Source organism: Phascolarctos cinereus, unplaced genomic scaffold, assembly GCF_003287225.1.
Source record: "Phascolarctos cinereus isolate Bilbo 61053 unplaced genomic scaffold, phaCin_HiC Scaffold_4;HRSCAF=312, whole genome shotgun sequence".
NCBI classification, from domain to species: domain Eukaryota; kingdom Metazoa; phylum Chordata; class Mammalia; order Diprotodontia; family Phascolarctidae; genus Phascolarctos; species Phascolarctos cinereus.
The window spans coordinates 397,222,494-397,246,524 of NW_027555847.1; the positions used below are offsets into that span (position 1 = coordinate 397,222,494).

Genomic DNA, 24,031 nt, shown 5'->3' on the forward strand with positions numbered 1-24,031 from the left:
ACCACATATATCTTAACTTAACCACAATATAGCCAAAGGCAGGCAGGAGTTCCAACAGTGACCAGCCTAATGTTCAGTGCTTTTAATTACTGTAGCAATAAATCACACAAAAATGTCCTCCAGGAACTAAATGATTTTCTTAAAAAAAAACATTTCAGAATATTTTTTGAAATTCAATTAATTGAAGGCACCAGATAAAAGGTATATATTCTTAATGGCTATAAAGTAACCGCAGGGAGGAAACTGAGCTGCAGAGCTCAACTTCAAAGTGTGACAGAAATACTTACTGTTTTACTTTAAACAGTATTCAGATCAATGAATCAGTTACAATTACTTATACATTTAGCAACCTTTTCATTTTCTTTTTGAATATGATAGCAAGAGATGCACTTATTTCTTATGATACAGAAAGTTGTTGAAACCTGCAAAAAAAAAAATGGAATTGCAATCATTCTTCAGTCAGCAATAGAGTTCTGCATTTCTAGTTCATACCAGCTGCAAGTGCTGGTCAAACATAAAATGAATTTATTAAAAAGCCATTGGCATATTTTTTATTTCAAACTAGCTGGTAACCAAAAATGTAAGACAATAGGCCTTTTTCTTTATATGAGTTTGAATGGAAGTGAAGGGAACCCTTTGGCTTTTATTCAGGACTCAGATATCGCAGGAAATGAAATGGTGGACAGAATGATGGATTTGTAGTGAGAAGACCAGGGATTGAATTTTGGCTCTGCTTCTTACTACCCATATAAACTTGGTAGATAATTTAATCTCACTGGCCCTTGTGTCCCCTTTTATGAAATGATGATTTTTAAACCCAGAAAGCTCTTAATCTACAATTCTGTGTGAGAGAAAGTTGACCAAACAGGTCCCCAACAGGTTCCTTCCTTAGTTTGGGAGGCTGTATTATATTTTCTGCAAAGTACTCACATGAGAAGATTGTTTCTGCTCTTTTTGGAGGACAATTTACCTGAATGTGACTAATTCTGCTCATTTTATCTTCTTGATAGTTAAAACAAACAATATTTCATCTGGAGGTTGATGTAGAAGGCTTGCTTGGCTCCAGGAAGACTTTGGGTAAAAAATCCACCTTGATTAGCATTTTTAATCTGGGCAAATTGCTTTCTCTCTCTCAATTTCAGTTTCCTAAAAAAAAAAAAGGGGGGTAGTAATATCTGTAGCTCCTAGAATTGTGGTAGGGATGTGTTAAGATAACATAGATATTTTTTGTTCAGTCATGTTGGACTCTTTGTGACCCCATAGACCATACCCTTCATGGGATTTTCTTGGCAAAGCTACTGGATTGGTTTGCCATTTCCTTCTCCAGTGGATTTGGTAATTCTTGCAATATTTCAAATTTTTCATTATTATTATAATTAAGGTGATCTATGATTAGTGATCTTTGATGTTACTATTGTAATTGTTTTGGGGCACCACAAATTATACCCATATAAAATGGCTAACTTAATAGATAAATGTCTTGTGTGTTCTGACTGCTCCACTGACTGGCCATTTTCCTGTCTTTCTGTCTCCCTCTCCTTGGGACTCCTATTCCTTGAGACACAATGATATTGAAGAATATGACATAAGCTTAGTTGACAAAGTAGTGGCAGGGTTTTAGAGGATTGACTTCAGGTTTGAAAGAAGTTCCACCAAAAGTAAAATGTAATTAAACAGCATCACATGCTACAGGGAAATGCATCATGAAAGGAAGAGTCGATTCTGCAAACTTCACTGTTGTCTTATTTTAAGAAACTGCCACAGCCACCCCAACCTTCAGCAATCACCACCCTGATCAGTCAGCAGCCATCATCATTAAGGAAAGACACTACACCAGCAAAAAGAGTATGACTCAGTAAGTACTCAGATGATGGTTAGCATTTTTTAGCTAGTTAGTATTAGATTTTAGCATTTTTAGTATTTTTTAATTAAGGTATGTTTTTTTTAAATGTAATACTATTTTACACTTAATAGACTATCATGTGGTTTAAACATAATTTTTATACACACTGGGAAACCAAAAAATTTTTGTGACTCACTTTATTGTGATATTTGCTTGATTGTAGTAGTCTGGAACTGAACCAGTAATATCTCTGAGGTATGTCCATGTGGGGAAAAGAGAATGCAGGAATGCTAGTTTAATGTTTGGAGGGAAAATGGGATGTAAGGGCAAAATTCTCCGATGGTCAGTCAAGGAGAACTAGAAGAGAGAACTCTGTACAAAGGTTGCCTCCTCCTGCCTCCCTCCATCCCCAACCATTTATTCCAACTGTTGTCTTATAGGTGGCATGCAGTTGACTGGGCAGGCTACTATTTAAAAAAAAAACAAACGATGATAGAATGTGTCACCTGAAAACAGTTCTTTTTCTAAACCTGAGTATCTTTCCATCAAGTGTTAATGTTGTAGTGGAAAGAACAATGGGGTCGGAGGCAGAAGATTTGCTTTTAAATCCCATCTTGCTCTGTGTTGTTGTCCACTCTCTAGGCCTTAGTTTCTTTATTTGTAGAACCATGGGGTTGCACTAGATGACCTCTACAGGACCAAACAGTTCTAAATCCTATGAACCTCAATAAACTGAATTTAGTATTTTTTTACTACACACTTAGTACATATATTCCTTAGATGTGGAGCTGTTTGGGAAATTGGATTAGAAGATGGATGAAAGCTTTAAATGGTTTGAAATTCTAAAAGACAAGAAAGATCCACAGCTCAGCCTGAATCTGGTGATGGCAAAGACACAGAGAACTAGATTGTGATCTGCTAAGGGGCAGTTTTCCCTTTTTATTTTCTCCAGCACAGGACAGTGCATAGCCAGGTGGAAGATTAAGGTATTTGCCTCTTCCTCATTTGAATAACTTAGGAAAACAAAGTGTGTACATCTCACGATGTAAACATGGTGATGGATGGGCCTAGAAACTGGAGGAACCTGAAAAAAAAGGTGGAAGTGGGGTGTCAGCGGTGATGTAGGAGAAAGGAACTTTGGGATGTGAGTGGTGGCACCTGGAGATGAAAAAAAGACCCTGGGACAGGGGTGGAGAACCTTAGGCCTCCAGGCCACATGTGGCCCTCTAAGTCCTCAAGTGCAGCCCTTCCACTGAATCCAAACTTCACAGAACAAATCCCCTTAATAAAAGGATTTGTTCTGTAAGATGTGGACTCAGTCAAAAGGTCTTGAGTGCTGACTCAAGGACCTAGAAAGACACATGTGGCCTGGAGGCTTAAGGTTCCCCACTCCTACCCTAAGGTTTCTTTTTGTTTGTTTGTTTGTTTTCCTTCATCTTATATGCAAGTGATAGTAATACAAGACTGGATAAATCTTTTAAAAAACAATTACTTAAATTTTTTTGTCCTATCCTGCTATGCTATGGAAATGCTTATTTTATTTCTTAAATTTAGAATAAAGTAAATTTAAAAAATTGCTAGCCTGAGAAGCTAGAAACTCAGTGGCTGGAAGCATGAAAAACAAACTGCAGAAAGAAGGAGAAAGAAAGAAAAACTGTATTCCTTTTTCCTCCTCAAGAGCCAAGGCACCAAAACAGAACTAAGGAAAGGGAAGCTTGTTAGAGGAGCCTTCAAGAATTAGAATGAATGGCTGCTCATTTTATTATTTTGATTTGCTTTACCTCCTTTTAATAAAACTTTTCTCTTCAGTACTGTGAACTGGCTACCACGTAACCTGTGTGCTTGCAAGTTGGGAATCAGTGTCAACATACTATGTGTTTTATAGTCCAGTGGACAATGAACTCCTCGAGGGCAGGAACTATTTCACTTTTGTCTTTTTATTTACAATTCCCAATTTTCCTTTGTGGGAAGTTAGACTTGTGAAAGTAAGGAAATCTTGTCTCTGAGAATGCTGTTTGCACATAGTATTAGTCAACCAAGTATTTATTATGAGTTTATGTGCCAGGTCCTGTGATGGTGCTAGGGATGGCACATAGGTGAGACTTTCCTTGTCCTCAAACTTCTTAGCTTCTTTTAAGGGGGAGCAAAACATATGAAGAGTGGTGGCAAGGGAAAGGAGCTTTGGCCTAAGCAGTCACAAAGATTGTGAATGTAGCCGTAGGACAGTAGATGGTCTCGCCTTTTCTGTAGCAATTCTAAGAACTGATTTGCTTATTGCTTCCTAACAGTCTAAAACATGATCCAAAGCTAGCAACAAATAGAAGACTGAGATGAAGACTGATTCATTCAACCTCCAATTTGACTGAGTGGATTCCTCTAGGGGTGGGGAGAAGTCTTTGTAGATTTGGAGACAAGGTTCCTGTTCCTGGTAGGGAAAGTTGGGCTGTGGCAGGGTAGATGGTAAAATTCCCACCACGGCTAATAATAATAATAGTAGGTGGCATTTATATAGCATTTTAAGGTTTGCAAGGAGCTTTACATATGTTATCTCAACAACTCTATGAAGTAGGTGCTATTATTATCTCCCTTTTACAGATGAAGAAACTGAGGCTGAAAGAAGTTGAGTGATTTGCCTAGGGTCACATAGTTAGCAAGGATCTGCAGTAGGAATTGAAGTAGGTCTTCCTGACTCCAAGTCTCACTCTATCAACTTGGTCACCTAGCTAGGCCTTTGTATCCTCAGTTATTGTTGTTCAGTCATTTCTGTCATGTCTGACTCTTCGTGACCCCATTTGGGGTTTTCTTGGCAAAGATACCGGAATGTTTTGCCATTTCCTTCTCCAGCTCATTTTATAGATGAAGAAACGGAGACCAACAGGGTTAGGTGAGTTGTTTCCCCAGAGTCATACAGCTAGTGTCTGAGACCAGGTTTGAACTCAGGAGGATGAGTCTTCCTGATTCCAAGTCCAGCACTTTATCCACTGTGCTACCTAGCTGCCCATATTATATCCTCAGTAAGTGGTTAATAAATATTTATTGAAAGTTCAAGATGGATATTTTATCCCTCCTTAGAAAATAAATCCCTAACAAATTGACAAGGAATTCCCTTTTTTAAAAAAATATTTTTAATCTTTAAATATTTTAATTTTAATTTTTAATTTTTTAATATTTCTCCTCCTTCTGACTATAATCCTAAGGACCCACCAACCATCTCAACTTTAATATGGGGAGGTAGAGAGGGATTACACACATGGGTAGTAAGTGAAAGAATCACTTAGCACTTGGAAAATATAATTGTGCATTACATTATGTCAAACACCAAAGAGCCTAGAGCTTTTTATCTGCAGAATTTTAGATGGTTTCACCATAGTTCTTTAAGGACTGCTCTGTTGATGAATTTAGTTAGGCTTAGGAGAGTTAGACACTTTCATCTGGTAAAACACTTGTGATGCAATTCTTTATGTGAGACAACTCTGGGATCATAGCTTCATTCGTTCATTCATCTTTCTCCATTTATTTGTTTCTTCATCCATCTATCCATCCATACATTTATTTATTCACTCATTCACTTATGTACTATCTATCTACCCATCTGCCCATTCACTTACCTATTCATTTATTCATTTGTTTGTTTGTTTATTTGTTTATTGATTGGTTGGTATAGTTTAATTTTTGTCTTTGTGTTCTTGGCACCTACCACAGGGCCTTGTACATACTAGATGCTTAAGAATTTCTTATTAATTGATCAATTCAACTAAGCAACAGACTGATACATTAAAAGAGAGGAGGAAATTGGGAATTTAAGGACCATATTGGGGATAAGCAAGAGATTTTTGCCTGGGCACCTTTGAGAGTCCTTGTAGAGGAATGGCAGTTCTAGGGACTTTTTGTGCTTTTGCTATAAATCCATTTTTGAACACATGCAAAACTAAGTTTCTGGAGTCTCTGGAGAAACGTGAGAGAGTGGAAAAACAACCACTCAAAGTCAAGTAGAGGCATCAATTCTTCAGGAAAAAGCTATTGTAGCCCAACTTGGAACCAGATTTCCAATGGAGGTCTCTGGGACATCTAGTGTGATGGTTTGGATCAAAGTAACTTGACCCAAATGGGAAATCTTGGAAATGTCCCTCCCCAAACTGGGCTCTGAAGGGTGAATTCAAGGTTTCTCCCATGATTTAATGATTAATGTAGGATCAGAACTTTAGAGGTGGATGGTACCTTAAAAGTAATTTAGTCTAAAGCAGTCATTTTCCAGATGAGGAAAGTAAGGCCCAGAAAGGTTAAATGACTTTGTCCAAGATCACATGGTTGATAACTGATAGAATCACAATTTGATCCCAGGTTCCCTGGCTTTAAATCCAGCTCTCTTTCCACTGAATCATGCTGTAGAAGATCATGAATTTCATTTTGGGCCTGTTGAATTTGAGATGAAAATGAGACATTCAGGTAGAGGAATCTATCAGGACCATCTGGATATATGGGACTGGAGTTAAGGAGAGAGATTAGAGCTTGATATGTGACACATTTGAGTTCTCTTTTAGGTAGGTTCAAGTGCAGGCCAAGGGTCTCATGACAGCAGAACCCCCAAAGGATTGACAAGGCTAATAATGATAATAGATTTTCAACAAATCCTTATTGATTGTTTGCATGTGAAATTCTCAGTTAAGCACTCAACAAATCCTCATTGAATTGAATGGTATTGAAATCAATGTCTCACATATAGGAGACAGTTGATAAATGATTGTTGAATTGAGTTGAAAGAAGTTACAGAGAATACTTTCTCAATCTTCATTTTTTAAATAAGATTTTGAGTTCCAAATTTTTCTTCCTCCTTCCCCACCCCCCACCTCCTATGGCAAGCAATGTGATACATGCTATACATGTACAATCATGTAAAACATATTTCTGCATTCATCATGTTGTGAAAGACGAAACATAACAAAGGAAAAAAATGAAAAAACAAAGAAAGTGAAAATAGTATGCTTCAATCTGCATTTAGACTCCATCAGTTTTTTGTCTGGATGTGGATATCATTTTCCGTAATGAATCTTTTGGAATTCTCTTGGATCGTTGTATTGCGGAGAAGAGTTAAATCAATTACAGTTGATCATTGCACAGTGTTGCTGTTACCATGCACAATGTTCTCCTGGTTCAGAGAATACTTTCTAACAGGACAATAATAACTTCTTATAGAGCTATGATCTTATCGCTGTAAATATTCCTTTTAAATATTCACATGATAACTTAGCCCTGCCTATCCATGCCATAGGACTCTTATTCAGGTTGTTTCATAAAATTTTCCATGATGGGAGGAGAGGAGTCTCCTATCTTACTGGGGGTTTTTCTCTAATTCTTTTTGCATTGCAAAGATATCAGCAGAGCATTCCAGCTGTTCACTGGTTATCTCCTGTTCTTACGACACCAGAAGTCCATTTAAAAAAATAAATAAAAATATTTAAAACAAAAACATCTTTTATAGTGCTTTTCCCCTTTGGAATACCCTATTTGAAATGTGCTTCAGCCTTCTCATGCTCAGCATGCTCCTTCTCTCTTTGAGAGATCGTCAGCCTCAAACCTCAACCTTTAAAGTTCATTGGAGACTGTAGTGTTCCATGAATGGCAGCCATACAATAGCAACATGGGAAAGGACATTAAAAAGATGGGCCTTTGTCTCAGGGAGAAGATTGTGATCATAAAAAGAACTTTGCAGTTTCCAAAAGGCAAGCCAGCTATGCTCTCCTCCTGTCCATTCTGGGTCCAACTCAATGTCCATTCCCAGTCATATATATGTTATGTGTCTGTATACATATATCTGCAAACATACCCCTAAAGTAACATACATACACACACATACAAAATGCATGCCTCCAAAGCAATATATATATATATATATATACATGCATATTGCTTTATATATTTATATCTATATCACCTATATATAAATGTGTATATATATATGAGTATATGTATATATATATGCATGTATATACATGTGTGTATATACACACACACCTATTTTCTAGATGAGGAAAATAAAGCACAGAGAGGTTAAATGACCTTGCCCAAGTTCACGCAGTTAATAAGATATGGAATCACAATTTGATCCTGGGTTGTCTGGCTCCAAATCTAGCTCTCTTTCGATTATATCATGCTGTACAAGATAATGAGTTCTGTTTTGGACCTGTTGAATATGAGATGAAAATGAAACATTCAGGTAGAGGTTCAGTTCTTTGTCTAGCAGTGTGTGTGTGTGTGTGTGTGTGTGTGTGTGTGTGTGTTTGTGTGTGTGTGTGTATATACATACTAATGGATGAACTTTAGACTTCATCCATCTAACTTCATATCATAGTCTGTTGTTGTCATTTCAGTCATGCCTGACTCTTTGTGACCTCATTTGGAGTTTTCTTGGGAAAGATATTGGAATGGTTTGCCATTTCCTTTTCCAGTACATTTTACAGATAAGGAAACTGAAACAGACAGGGTTAAGTGACTTGTCCAGGGTCACACAACTAGGGAGTGTCTGAGGCCAGATTTGAACTCAGGTCTTCCTGAATCCAGGCCTGGTGCTGTATGCACTGAGCCACCTACCTGCCTGCCATAGTGTAGGTAATAGGTATTCTTCCCATTTGTAGACAGGCTTGCCAAAAGTGCTATGTAGGAAAGTGTAGTGGAAAGAGTGCACTGGATTTTGAGTGAGTATTCAACTCAGATTCAACCCCTGATTCTAATAACTTACTGTCTGTGTGACCCTCAGCTTCTTCATTTGTCAAATGGGAATAATAATATGTTTACTTCTTCCTTCACAGGGTTGTTTTAAATTGAGTGCTACATAAAAGTATATTATCACATAGAAAAAAGTTGGTTATAACTCTTGACTATCAGCTGCTAATTATGGACAAAAACATGAAATATGTGTGAAGGTGGAGCCCTTTTAAGAGGGACCTCAAAAAAGCTGACTCAGCACCTGAGAGAGAAGGTTTAAATTGAATCCAGGGATATCCAGTGGATATAAAGGCATAAGGAGGGTGATAGAGAGTCAACATTAAACTATCACTGGCTAGGGAATCTTTTTCTCATCAAGGCGTTGTTGAGGAGATGGTGAGTGGCAGAAAACTGCCAATGAACTGGGTATCGTTCTTGATTCAGAAGGTCTTAAATAGTATTGGCTTTTGTTGGGAATTTTTATCTAAAACCTATTGGATATTGGAGAATGATGGATAACCCATAAATATACTTAAAATCAAAACTTTCTAGTGTCGAGTCTGATTTTGACTCCTGAGATGAGGGTATTTGCATCCACATATAGCAAGATGCCATTTTAGATGTTAATTCTTTGTTTGAACTCTGATAGTGCTTACTATATGTGCCTCACAGTCTCCCATTGGATTATAATAATAGCAACTGTGGATAGGGATATAACTCTTAAGTACATTTTATATGTTAACTCATTTGAACCTCTGGGAGGTACGTACTATAGCTATAATTATACCCATTTTCCAGATGAGAAAACTGAAGCTCAGAGAGTTTAGGTGATTTAGCTTTGGTCACAGTGCTAATAAATAAATGTTAGAGGCAGTATTCAAACCCAGGTCTCTCCTGACTATAGGGCCAATGCTCTATCTTCTATGCTATACTTCATTTTAATTATAGATTGTGCTTATTTTATGTTAGTTTGTCTTGTTATTTTTTCCTACCCTTATCATACATCTGGATTGAACTTCTCAAGGGTAGAGACCACATCATCCACTTTAAAAACATAAACACATATCCCAAAGAGATCATAAAAATGGAAAAAAACCCCACATGTACAAAAATATTTGTAGCAGCTCTTTTTGTGGGGACCAAGAATTGGAAATTGAGGGGATGCCCATCAATTGGGGAATGGCTGAATAAGTTGTGGCATATGAATATAATGGAATACTATTGTGCTATAAGAAATGATGAGCAGAAAAACCTGGAAAGACTTGTATGGACTGATGCTGAATGAAGTGAACAGAACCAGGAGAACGTTGTACACAGTTGTGTGATGACTAACTTTGATATACTTAGACCTTCTCATCAAGGCAAGGATCTAAGACATCTCCAAAAGTCTCATGATGGAAAATGCTATCCACATCCAAAGAAAGAACTATGGAATTTGAATGCAGATTGAAGCATGCTATTTGCCATTTTTTCCTCTGTTTTGTTTTGTTTCTTCTTTCTTGTGGTTCCTCCTATTGGTTCTAATTCTTCCTTACAACATGACTAATGTGAAAATATGTTTAATAGGAATGTGTATGTAAAGCCTATGTCAGATTGTGTGCTGTCTTGGGGAGGGAGGTGAGGAGGGACAGGAAGAAAAATTTAAAACACAAAAACTTATGGAAGTGATTGTTGATAAATCAAAATAAATTAATAAAAAACAAAAAACCCCATAAACATATTGTTGTAATTATTTTTGGCTCATGCTTATGATTTCATCAATGTGAGGAACTCCCAGTGTGAAATGGACAACTCATCTCTGACTTACAGACTTAGAGAGTTTGAACAACTTGTGAAGCATTCACATAGCTAGTATGGGTGAGAGCCAGAACAAACCCAAAGTGAGCCATTTGCCTTACCGTGGTGAACAAAGTGCTGGATACTCAACAGCTCCTTAATAAATCTTTATTAAATGGAACTAAACTGAATTCATTTTACCCTTCTCCTTTTCTAAAATTTTAATCTGCTTTTTAAATGAAAGTTCCAGCAACCTTGCTTTTGCCTTTGGTTGCTGATCTTTATTACTCAGCTGGCTCCCACAAGGATCGAATGCTCTTCAGCGGTGGTGAGATGATTTGGAGTGTTTTTCTTCATTCTAGACACTGTACTTCATATTTCTGGTAGAGAGAAAATCTACTAAACATTAGGAGTTGGAAAGCTATGAATGGCTTGTAATACAGATGTTATCACTGTTGAACAGCTGTTTGAGTTACAGGAAAATTAAGACTTTGGAAAAATCTTTGGTATTTCTTCACACCTACGTAGTGTTACATCAACTTTGCAAAGGTCCTTATTTCTATTGCTTCACTTAGCAGTCAGAAAGTTGGGCAATGATAAGCTGTGCATTTGTAACTGATCATATATAGAGATTAGCATATTGGCAATTAAGTAGGCTCATCTGAAAACAAGGGAGGAGAAAGTATTCAGAAGGAGGAGGCTATCAACAATATCAAATGCTGCACAAAGCTAAAAAAAGAATGAGAGAAAGATTTTTGGATTTTGTGATTAAGAAGTTGTTGGTGATCCAGTAGAATAGTGCTGTAGGAAGCTAGAGTGTAAAGGAATAAAGATAAGTAGGTATTGAGGATGTTTGGCATTCAAAGGGAGCAGAAAGTTGGGAAGTCTTTGTTCAGTATATAGCAGATTTTAGGGATACTATCATCTCTATATTTTAGTGGGATTGGTTGTAGTGTGCATTAGTTAACAACCACACCAACCTTTATTCTTCTCTACCTTCTACTGGCTCATTTTCTTATAAATTCTTATCCTGGTTTCTAAGGAAGTCAAATTGTACCTTCTAGTACTTTCTTATGAATTAGTAGAAATGCATAATGTCTCTCATTAATTAGTATTTCAATTAACTCTGAGCCCCCTATTCCGATTTACAAATAGCTTGGAGAAACTTTTTTTTCCTAAATACTTTTATTTCTCTTTTTCTTCATTTAAGTCACTTACCCTCTGTCTATCTCAGTTTCCTCAATGGAAAAATGGGAATAATAATAGCATCTGTCTCACAGGATTGTTTCGAGGATCAAATGAGATAATATTTGTAAAGCACTTAGTATAATGCCTGGCATGTTGTAAGCAAGTACAATTACTTATTCCTTTCCTCCCTTTTGTCTCTTTTTTTTCTTGCTTTGTTTTTAACTATCTGTCTGTGTCTCTTTTTCTTTCTTTCTCCCCCTAATCTTATAGGCTTAAATAAACATCACTTCTACTGGCTGTATAATTAATTGTATAACAAACAATATAAATATGTATTAAATATGTCAACAATGAACTAGCAGTGAGAAAGATCATATCAATTGCAACTGTTGACTTTTCCACAGACTACAGAAACAGTCCTACCAAGATGATAATTCAAATTCTTTAGAGAGTTATATTCAGGATATCTTCTCCACAATATAGTTAAATTCAGCTTTCTCTAAATGTCATTTCAATCTTTCTCGAAAATGTCAGTCAATTTGCTCAATCTCTCTTGAAAGATTACTCTCTCCAGATGATAGTCAAATTATCTCTTTTCAAGTTTCCATTTCCTTTTTTTTAAGCAGATACATTTTATTTTTTTTTGAATACTGGTATCTATTATTTTTTACATCATTTTTGTTCTCCAATAGAACATTCCCCTCCTGCCACCAAGAGATCGCTCCTTATAACCAAGAATTTTAAAGTAGAAGAAAAAAAGTTAAGCAGTATAAACCAACATATTCATCACATCTGATAGCATATGAAGTAACTATACTTTCAATAGTTAATTTAAAAAAGTCATATACTGATTGTTAGAAATACTTGTCAAGATATAATAGCTGTGATTTAAAATGCAAGGTAGGATAAAAAATAAACACAATAAATAGAACTATCCATGGATAGGAGCTTCCATTTCCTCTTCAAGATACACTATCAGTCTTCATAGTGTCTGCAGGAGGGGCTATTGAAGCTGGTGTTATAGGAAATTTGGTTGGAAAGATTGAGTGACACAAGATCAGTGTCACTGAACCTTTGGCTTCGAGGCCATACGTGGCCCTCTAGGTCCTCAGGTGTGGACCTTTGACTGAATCCAAATGGATTCCCTATCCCTGTACTAGATTATGGAGGGCTCTGAATGCCAGGCAAAAGAGATTGAATTACATTTGGCACTCAGTAGGAAACGCTGAAGATGTTGGAATAGAGGCGTGAAGGACTAGAACAATGTGTAATGCTTGTTCAACAAGCATTTATTAAGCACCTACTCTGTGGCAGACATTGGAATAGTGGTTGGGGCTATAAGTACAAAAAAGTGAAACAACCCTACTCACAATGAGCTTATATTTTAATGGGAGAATTAACATGTATAAAAATAGATACACAGTAGTAAAATGTATGATGTTTTGGGAGGAAGGACACTAGCAGTTAGGGGAATCAGGAAAGACTTTAAACAAAGCATGGTGCTTGGGCTGTGTTTTAAATCTGTGAGGCAGGAACGGAGAAGGAATGCAGGTCAGGTATGGGGGACATGTAGCAGGCAAAAAGGCAGAGAGATGCACAGAACTGATTGGGACAGGAAATGAGGGAGAGTATAAGTGTTTTACAAATATGAGTTGTTGCCATAAACATCTCACTGAGCTTCTTGATACGTCTCTTTTTAATAGTCGGTGGTTTATTGAGTGCATAATCATTTCTGTCTGAAAGACTATCTGTGACACAAGGCTTTTGTAACTGGTGAATGATGATGTCACACCTACTTATTCTATGTTACAGAAGAAGGGAAGAAAGGGAATGGGAAGGGAACAAACACTTATATAGAGCCTACTATGTGTCAAGCACTGTATTAAGTACTTTCCAAATATTATCTAATTGGATTATCCTATTACCCAAATGAGGCAACTGTAGGGGCAGCTAGCTGATGCAGTGAATAGAGCTCTGGCCTTGGAGTCAGGAAGACCTGAGTTCAAATCCAGCTTCAGACACTTAACACTTAACTAGCTGTGTGACCCTGGGCAACTCACTTCACCTCAATCCCCTCACCAAACAAATAAACAAACAAAATGAGGCAACTGGAGGTGAAGTGACTTGACCAGGGTCACATGACTACTGTTTGAGACTGTGTTAGAACTCAGGTCTTCCCGCCTGCAGGCCTAACACTCCATTTACTGTGCCACCACCTACATAGGAGCTAATGATGCAGAGTGAAGCCATTTTGTGACTATTTTTGGATGATGATTATTATTGAAGAATGTATAGTACAAAAAACACTTTTTGAGTGAGACAGCTCATTGTAGTAGATAGAGTGTGGATGGGACTTGGAGCAGGGAAACTGAATTCAAATTCTGCCTTAGACATTTACGAGCTGTGTGACCTTGGGTAAATCATTTAATCCCTTGGCTGCAGTTTGCATATTTGTAAAATGGAGTACCTTCCTCAAGGAGTTTTTGTGAGGTTCAAATGATGTAATGCATGCTATCCAAAGTGCTTCCAAAATCTTATGGCACTATGCCAATTTTATACTACTCTTATTGATGAGACAAGCTTAAAACCAAGCAGATGAACTCAAAACATAAGGATGATTCTGGGTCACTGATATATTTAATTTTTATATTTTCGCCACAGAACCAAAACTGCTCTAGGTTCATGAAATAGCTAGAAAAATCATAGGATCATAGACAAAGAGCTGTAGGGACACTTAAAGGTAATTTATGCTGACCTCTTTTTATAAATGAGGGAACTAAAGTAAAAAGTTGTGACTTGACCAAGGTCCCACAGGTCCAGTGGTGCTAAAGTTAGCTTTCTTGAAGCACTCATTCCAAAGCATTGCATTTTCATCCAATGGTTTCTTCTTTGTTCTAGGGATGGCTCTATGAAGAATGATGAGATTTTCTTTTGGAAACTCACTATTTCATTGTTTAATCCTCCTATCCTCTCCCCTAGGTGATCAGGGCTCTTGTGCTGTTGGGATTCCCCATGCCCCCACTGGAGTGTCCCATAGAGACTTAACCATTTCTCAAACTGATTCTCCATTGGGCATTTTTGGCCCTAAAATACATTGATACAGCCTAGAAATTGTACCCTATGGGTCCTGGGGATATAAGATATGATTGGGGAATAAAGAAATTTGGGGAAATTTTAGAGCAGAATAGAGGAAATCAAGCCCATTTTAAATGCCACAAACTACCTTGTGAACTATTTTATGTTCAATAACATTCAAAAATATCATTAGTGTCTCTCTATTTTTTTTTGCAAGGCAAGTGGGGTTAAGTGACTTGCCTAGGGTCACACAGCTAGTTAACTGTCAAGTGTCTGGTCTGAGACCAGATTTGAACTCAGGTCCTCCTGACTCCAGGGCCAGTGCTCTATCCACTGTGCCACCTGGCTGCCCCAGTCTCAATATCTTCTGATGGAGAATTTCTCATCATATGTCCAACCAGGGGGTTGGACATCTTGCTCCCATAACTCATACATAAGAAAATGTTTTGGAAGGTGCTGGACTTTGTTGCATATCTCTCTTTGAAATAGAATCCTTTCTCAAATTGTCTCCAGAATTTCCTCATATCCAACCTGTTTGCCAAACTGGCTTCCCTGTTCTGTATACATGATACCCATCTCCCTTCCCTATGCCTTTTCACTTGCTGTCCTCGTTCCTGGAATGCACTCTTTCCTCAACTTTGACGCAACTCGGGTACCATCTTCTGTATGAATCCTTTCTTGATCCTCTTGACTGCTAATGCCTTTTCTCCCAAACTACCTTGTATTTAACTACTATGTGTAGATTTGTATTTATCCACTTTGTATTTATTTTTATATTTACTTATTGTCTCACTAGGATGTGAACTCATTGTGAGTAGGGATTATTTAATTCTTTGTTCTTGGATCTTTAGCACCTAGTGCAATGTCTGCCACATGGTGGTTGTTTAATAAATACTTGATGGTTGGTTGATTGATAGTTTTCCCCCTTTCTAGTTCAAATATGTGTCCTTGAGGTTGCTTTTCATCTACCATTCCAGAGCTTGCTTAGTAGATACCTGATAATATTTATTTTTGGCTTCACTACTTTCTTCATTCCTATTCATATGTTGCATGAGATTAGTGGGCTGTCACCCTTCATACAGAAAAGTGTTTTAAAAAAATGGATCTAGTCACATAGGAATCTCAGCGTTTCCAGATGCTTTTCTAACCTTTGCCGGTATTCCAACACTGTGTGTGACACCAGTGCCTAGTGATTTCAGAGACTGCATGATATCAAATCCTGGCCACATTACATTTTCTCATCAGTTTCCTCCAGTTTTTCAAATTCTTTACCTGCCTCTTCTTTAATAGTTCAGGGGCATGTCTAATTCCCCTGAGAAGGCTGATAACTTGGGGTATTGAAATCCTTGCACTGGCTATATCCAGCCTCATCTCCATCCCCAGATGTTGACTTCCTCTTATATATGGAAGTGCATATAATATATATGCACCTCCCGGCATCTTTAGACAATCTTTTTGTAGGAAAGATACTTTTGAATCTTTATTCTATATCTTCTTTCTCAGAGGCGCTCTCTGTCCTCTCTCTCTCTCTCTCTCTCTCTCTCTCTCTCTCTCTCTCTCTCTCTCTCTCAGTTTCTAGATATTCTTGCCAACTATTATCTCACCAGGGATTTTATTTTTAGAATAATTTCCTTGTTAAATGAATGTATAGAAAACAGACAGGATTTTGTCTCTTCATGCTGATTAATGTTTCACATCTCTCCAAAATATCTATAAAAATCAATTGATCAATGAACATTTATTATTATGTGCTGTGTGCTTACATTGAGAATACAAAGCAAAACATTCCCTGTCATGGAGAGCTTATAATCTAGCTTAGACAGTGTGTATATGTATGTATATATATATATATATATATATATATATATATATGTACACACACACACACATATACATATATATATATAATAAATGCAAATAAATACAAATTTTTTTGTGTGTGTATGTGGGAAAAGGCACTAGCAGGTGAGGAATCTGAAATGGCTTCATCTCAAAGGGGGTTCTTAAACTGAGCCTTGAAGGGAACTAGCTATTTCCATCACATGAGGCAGGTTCAAAGTCATTATCTTTCAGGTCTTGAGGCACTCCTTTAACTAGCAGTACTCTATATTTTCCAGGTACATTGCTTTGCACCAGCGTTCTAGAAATCTAGCATTTGTTTCTAAACACACTATTTGATCACCATAGCAATAAAAAAAATAATACTTCAATGTCACCTTGACATACAACAGTACAATAGTAATTTTCAAACAACTGGTCTGATCTATTAAAAGAACAATAACACATCTGAAAACACCATTTCCAATCATAGCCTGACCCCCCCCCAAAAAAAAAACTCCAAATGTGTCCCTGCAAGGCATTGGATATCTATAAAAGAGATCCTGAATAAGCCACAGCCCCCTTCAAAGGCGACTCCATGTTCTAGGTATTTTGTGGATCTGAATCCTATCCAAACCATAGCTCAAAAGCCCCCATTAATGTGTTTTACTTTTTTTTTTTTTGACTCAGTCAGAAGACATTTAGTGTAAAGTAAAGCCATTTAATGAAATAATTAAGCCAAACTATTTTTCTCCTATGAACCTTGAACTCACTCTCCCACAAATACATCTACCTTCGGTATGAAAAGTATACATACCTAGGGATCATATGTGGTGCATGTATGCAGAGAACATATGGATGGAGGTATACCTCATACTTTTGATGCTGTAGAACTGCCAGTGTTTTCTGGTGATGCCATAATATTACTCTCCATTAGTCACTACCTTAAAGCAGAAATGTCAAATGTGTGGGGGGATTAAAGTGAAACTTTCTAATCTCAGGTATGACATTAAATTGTAATTGGGAAATATTTAACAAAATAAATAAAAATACAATAGAATATATTATGATCTATCATGTTAACATATGGTTTTCTAAGTCAATATGCCACCTCCAATGATCCTTATATACCTTTTACTGTCCTCCATTTCTATTTGAGTTTGACATTACTGACCTAAAGGATGTTGCTCTCAGCTGGTCTTTGGAGGGGTGCATATTATATGTACTCCAGCTGTCTTCAATTCTCCAGCTATCTTCAGAGTGACCTAATATGTTGCCTAGCTGACTAGGAATGCTGTACAGCCAAATCTTGATTAGTGTCAATAATGAATCCTATGAAGTGGTCACATGCTTTGAAATAATAATATTTGAAATTATAATTATGTACAATGTGGTAATTTGTTCCAGCCCATGGAGACATGCAGTGTGAATTTGAATAATGTGGCAATTTCATGGAATTCCTTACTTGTACTAATCATGACCTAGTTGTAATTAGTAGGCCTCTCCCCTGCAAAGAAAGGTTATAGCTCTTTTAACCACTTCCACCATCTACTGTGGTTAATAAAGCTCTCTCTTCTTGAGGAAAGGCACAGCTATTTCAACATCCTCTTTTAGCTACCTCGGCCACCGATTGAATGTATTGTGATTAGTAAAACTTTCTCCTGAAGGGAAGGACTATCATTCTTTTGGTCTCCCCATGTGCTTGAGCTATAGTTTTGTCTGAGGTGATGACTTTGGAGTCCTCTGTTATCCTTCCATCCATCCAGTGGGGAGACTATGGTTAGGCAGTAGGCTTCTCCTCTAGAGGCAATCTTCATCCAACTCTCTCAGTCCATGACCACAAAGTTCCTCAGACAGCTCTGTGGAACACTGGCACACAGCAATTCACCTAGAGAACTGGGAGACCCCAATAGCAATAACTGTTCTCCTTTTAGCCAAGCTGTTCACAGTGATATGTAATAACTAGGCTAGGATTATCTTTGCTTTCTGAGTTCTCATCTGAAAACCCATCTTAGTTCTTAGGCTCCTTGACTAGGAAAATATCCTTAGAGCTTTTCTTCCTCAGACTGAAAAAGGACCTGAATGATAGTGTGGTGAGAAGACTATTTCTAACCTCCATATGCTCCTCAGTTCAGGTTCAATGCAAATAACAAGGGTGTGGTTGGCAAGAGAAGGCTGAGAAGTCTGGTGACCTTTGTTACGTTTATCTCCAGCAAGACATCATAGTCTAGTGTCTTTGTGGTCTTTATGTATGTTGCAGGCACTTAATAAATATTTATTGAATTAGATAATAAGTTTTCTATCAACTAGTTCCCTGTTATTTAATCTGATAGGTCTTGGTAAACCAGAGCAATCCCAGGACTGCACTTTGAGAACCTCTAAATTAATACTTTATTCCTTCTAAGTGATATATTTGCATTTTCCTTTTTTTGGAGACAATGTCATAACTCAGAATAGAGGTTTATGGTGGGAATTTTGGGAACCCTGACTAGCTACTGAAAGAGAGTTTGGGACAGGTAAATATTTTTTTTTTTGGTGTCTCAAATCATATCACACAAGCAGTTATTTCCTATATATCTATCTTGCTTTTTCTGACATGACACTCCATCTTCCTTTTTTTGTGCATTTTCAGGGATGGTCCTCCATGTCTGGAATGCATGCTGTCTTTCCTTGCCTCTGTATCCTGGCTTCCTTCAAGTCCCGGGTAAAACTCCTGCAAGAAATGCAGTGTGAATTTGAAAAATATGGCAATTTTTGCAAGAAACCTTTCCCAGTTCCCCATAATGTTAATGCTTTTCTTCTGAGATTATCTCCAATTTATCTTGTTCACATAGTTGTTTGCATGTTGTCTCCTCCAGTAGACTGTGAATGTCCTGAAAGCAGGGAGTATTTTTGCTTTTCTTTGTATCCTAAATACTTAGTCCATTGACTGGTATATAGTTAGCACTTAAATTCGTGTTGACTTTTTGGGATCTTTCTTAATGTCTCTAGGCCTTATATTTAAGACAAAGGATTGGATTACATGACTTGCAAGGTCCCTTCCAACCAGTAGTATACTCTTAAATGTTTAAAAATTGACTCTCCAAAAATTGTATGTATGATATGCTTTTATGTTTAATCTGAATTATTAACATTTTTCTTCCCACTTCCTTAAGGATAGATTATTAGCAAAATAATAAACTAGCTTTGGAGCCTGTTTGAGCTGACTCCAGAACACTACTGCTTCCAACTCTAAGAGTCTATGAGCGTGTATAATGGAAATGGAACTAGATTTGTAGATTGAAAAGAAGCCAAATAAATGTATGCCAAACACAATCTTTGTTGTTGTCCATTTCCTAATCTGTCATATGAAGGGGTTGAACTGAATGATGACTGAGGTCTCTTCTAGCTCTAAATCTATGAAGTTGTGATGCTTGACACTAAAATGTCACCTTCCATTAGCAAGAATAATGAAATTCCTCTGGATAGTATATTTGTTAGATTCTCTTTAGACTTGGGTCCATATATCTCAGTAAGATGAATAACTTCGTAAAGATTCCAGTATGCTGGTATAACCTGTGTCAGAGTCCATTGGTATTGGATTCTCTCCTTGTTGGTAAAGATCAATGCCCTGAGCTGGTGTGAGGGTCAGGTAGGTTTGAAAAGAGTGGGAAAGCCCCACTCTCTTCAGGTGTCTTCATGTCTCTTCAGTCTCTTCAGTTTTTTTTCAGGTTTTACAGTCATTAAGGGCTTTGGGTGCTTCTGCCTTCCAGCATTTCTGGACTCCAGTGCTTCAAGAGAGAAGATGGACTAGGCCAACCCCACTTCAGGTTGCTGAATGGAAAATAAGGCTATGGGAAGAAGCTGACATGAGAGGACCTGGCAGCCTCCATTGTATTCCTATTCCAACTTGCTACACCAGAGATTTTAGGGTGTTTTCCCCTTTGATGGGATCTAGGGTTCTCTTTCTTGTTTGAATTGAGGTATTTTGCTCCCAGTGGGAGTGCTCCTTATTCTCTATTGTGTGTGTGTGTGTGTGTGTGTGTGTGTGTGTGTATTTTTTTTCCTCTGACTTCTGTTATGCTATTGACTTGGATAAGTGGGCTTCTTTGCTAGATAGATATAATTCTCATCTGGTACCCTTGAAGAAGAATAGTGAGGGGGAGGAAGAGGCTAGAGATATTTATTCTGCCTCCCTTAAAGTTACACAATGAAACCCCTATGATACATACACATGGGGGACAGCTTGCTACACTGGGAACTAGAATAATGAGGTCAAGTGTGATGATAATAACATGTAGCAACCTTCTGGTGCTACTCCTCCAAACTCTGAACTTGTCATAGGATAATTCACCAGGGGGCAGATGACTCCTTTTTTTTTTTTGTGAGGCAATTGGGGTTGACTCACCCAGAATCACACAGCTAGTGAGTATTATATGTCTGAGGCCAGATTTGAACTTATGTTCTCCTTATGTCAGGACCTGTGCTCTATCCACTGTGCCACCTAGCTGCCCCATAAATGATTACTTTTCTTCTTAGGGTTCTAGGAGTAACTCTGGGGAACTAGGATTTTTATCATTATTGCTTTTCCTTGATTATCAGTGATTAGTCTTAATTTTCATTGAGTAAGGTGGTATAACAAAAGCAGCTGGTATATCAAGACATAGAGAGGATTAAGGAATGTAAACTGGAGAGTTTTGATTACATCAAATCAAAAAGGTTTTGCACAAGCAAAACCAATGCAGCCAAAATTAGAAGGAAAACAGGAAACTGGGAGATTTTTTTTACAACAAGTTTTTCTGATAAAAACCTCATTTCTCAAATATTTAGACAACTGAATCAATTTTGTAAGAATATGATTCATTCTCCAATTGATAAATGGTCAAAAGATACAAACAAACGTTTTCAAAAGAAGAAATAAAGATATCTATAGTCACATAAAAAAACATTGTTGATTAGAGAAATGCAAATTAAAACAACTCTGAGGTATCACCTCACACCTATCAGAATGGCTAATATGACAGTAAAAGAAAAATGACAAATGTTGGAGGACAGGTAGAAATATAGACACTAATGCAATGTTGATGGAGTTGTAAATTGATCTAATCTTTCTGGAGAGTAATTTGGAACTATGCCTAATGGGCTATCAAACTGTATACCCTTTGACCCAGCAATACCATTACTAGGTTTGTACCCGAAAGAGATCCAAGAAAAGGAAAAGGACTTATATGTACAAAAATATTTATAACAACTCTTTTTGTGGTGGCAAAGAACTAGAAAATGAGGGGATGCCCATCAATTGGAGAATGGCTAAACAAGTTGTGGCATATGATTGTGATGGTATAGTATTGTGTTATAAGCAATGATGAGTAGGATGATTTCAGAAAAACCTGAGAAAGCCTACATGAACTGATGCAAAATGAAATGAGCAGCACCAGTAGAATATTATACATAGTAACAGCAATATTGTATGATGATCAACTGTGAATGTCTTAGCTATTCTCAGCAATTCAATGATCCAAGAAAATTCCAAAGGATTTATGATGAGAAATGCTATCTACTTGAGAAAGAACTGATAGAGTCTGATTGCAGATTGAAACATAGTTTTTAAAAAAAAAATTCTTTATTAATCCTGTTTTAATTTTTTTTGGTATGTGGTTTGTTTTTTTTTGTAACATGGCTAATATGAGAATGTTTTGTGTGACTGCACATGTATAATCTATATTAAGTTGTTTGCCTTCTCAAGGAAGAGGAGGAGAAAGAGAGAGAAAATATGGAACTCAAAAAAAAGAGAATGTTAAAAATTTTTTTCATGTATAATTGAGAAAAAATAAAAATTAAATGAAAAAAAGATAAAGTTGGTATAAAATATTCCTTCCAAACTGGGAGCACACTCTCCCCCTGTACACACAAGGTCCCTGGGGAAGATGCACCCAGACTCAGAGTATAATGGTAGTGATGCATATCAGATGTGGCCAAAGGGTAAACCTAAAGCTTGTGGTTACAGGAAGTATATTTCTTCCTTAGTAGAATCTTCATTAAGTTGCCCTTAGGGTTAGCTCTCTGTTGGAATCTGAGGACTGGTACATTTCTGGAGTTCATAGCCAACATTTCTCTCCCAAGAATGGTTTTACTCTCTGAAGCTGTTTCCATCTTTGTTTTTCCACATCTGTCTACAAGTACTTCCTCTGTCATCAACCACTGTTACTACTCTGCTACCCTTTCTAACCACCAGAAACTTTTGATAGTAGACTGTGTCACAGTCACCTGAGGGGACGGGAGGAGAAAGAAGGGGTGGTGATGGAGACTCTTTCCTCTCCCCAAGTAATTCCCTCTCAGTTGCTTCGCTGGAATGCCCCTCCTCCCCCAATAGACTGTCCTGATGTTGGAATAGCTTGTTGTCTTGCGTAAGCAACTAGGTAGAGCGACATGGGAAGAGAGAATGCATATTAAAAAACAAAGAAACAACAAAAAGTTAAATAAACCAAAGACATAAACAAAACTGTAAAAAGAAAAACATTTCCCAAAGCAACCAGACCAATTTACAGGTCTAGCAATCACATATTAATGTGTTTATCTTTCCATTTTGAGTTTCCTTTGAACAAGCTTTCACCTGCATAAACTATTCAAGGAAAAAAAAAAGGAGGATGGTACTCAGAAGGAAGTTACATAGAGTACAACCAGTCTTCCTGTCCCAAAATTTAAAGAAAACAGTAACAACAAAAAAAGTTGAGCATCTAATGAATAAAGCCAATGAAAACAGCTGATCTTCAAAATGAACTTCTAATCTACTCCTATTCCAAAAGCCCTAACTATCAAAGACGAGTAGAGAACTGCAAACATATTTATTGTGACTGAGTTATCTAAATAGTTAAAATAAAAGCCTTTTTTGGGGGAGGCAGAGTAAAGAGAAACCCTAACTTACTATTTGGAAAATTGCCTCAATTTTTCTACTTAGATTCAAAGACTTTCAAAACCAGAAGGAACTTTAGAGATCATCTACCTCAAACTGCCTGTTTTACAGATAAGGACACTGAGTCTTGGAGAGGTTAATGACTTTCTCAGGGTCATTGGCCAAGTAATGGCCAAGAATCCAGGTCTAGCTCCCAGTCTGGTGTTCTTTCCATTAATATAACTTATTAAGTTTTTTTAAAATCTTCTGTTGTCTGACTTATAAGTATGTTATCAATTTAAGTGTTCAGCCCACTCTGTTTGGGTAGACACTCTGGCTAAAGGTATTTATTACCATTGCTCAGCCATTCGTGATTTTTGTTCAAATCATTCTGCTGGCTAAGGGGAAAAGAGAGATGAACATTTATTTAGTAAATATAGTCAGTAAAGATAGCATCACTCATATCATAGAAACACATCCATAATGGAAGGTACTTACCTGTTCATTCCAGCCTCTCTCAGCTGTTTCCTCCCCTCTCCTCCTTTCCACCCCAAACATAACCACTTTATTTGATTACATGGATGGACTTTTTCAGTTATGTGTGGATGAATCTTTGCTGTCAGTGTCAAAACATCCTGTGTGCTTTGTGTCAGTACATTGTATGAGTAGCCAGGAAGTTTCTCATCATTACCTGCTGGTCTTTGCTAGCAGGAAATTAAAAATTAAAGTGAAAATCACCCAGAGAGAAACCTTAATTG

At 37.2% G+C, this 24,031-nt stretch overlaps 1 long non-coding RNA gene across 1 annotated transcript; it reads left to right on the top strand.

Annotated features, from left to right (window-relative positions):
- The first annotated feature begins 1,008 nt into the window (after positions 1 to 1,008).
- LOC110201219 (uncharacterized) lies at positions 1,009 to 19,697 on the top strand. The gene is made up of 3 exons (XR_002322430.2): positions 1,009 to 1,077; positions 1,693 to 1,855; positions 19,035 to 19,697. It is a non-coding gene; the product is annotated as an uncharacterized LOC110201219 (long non-coding RNA).
- The last annotated feature ends 4,334 nt before the right edge of the window (positions 19,698 to 24,031 follow it).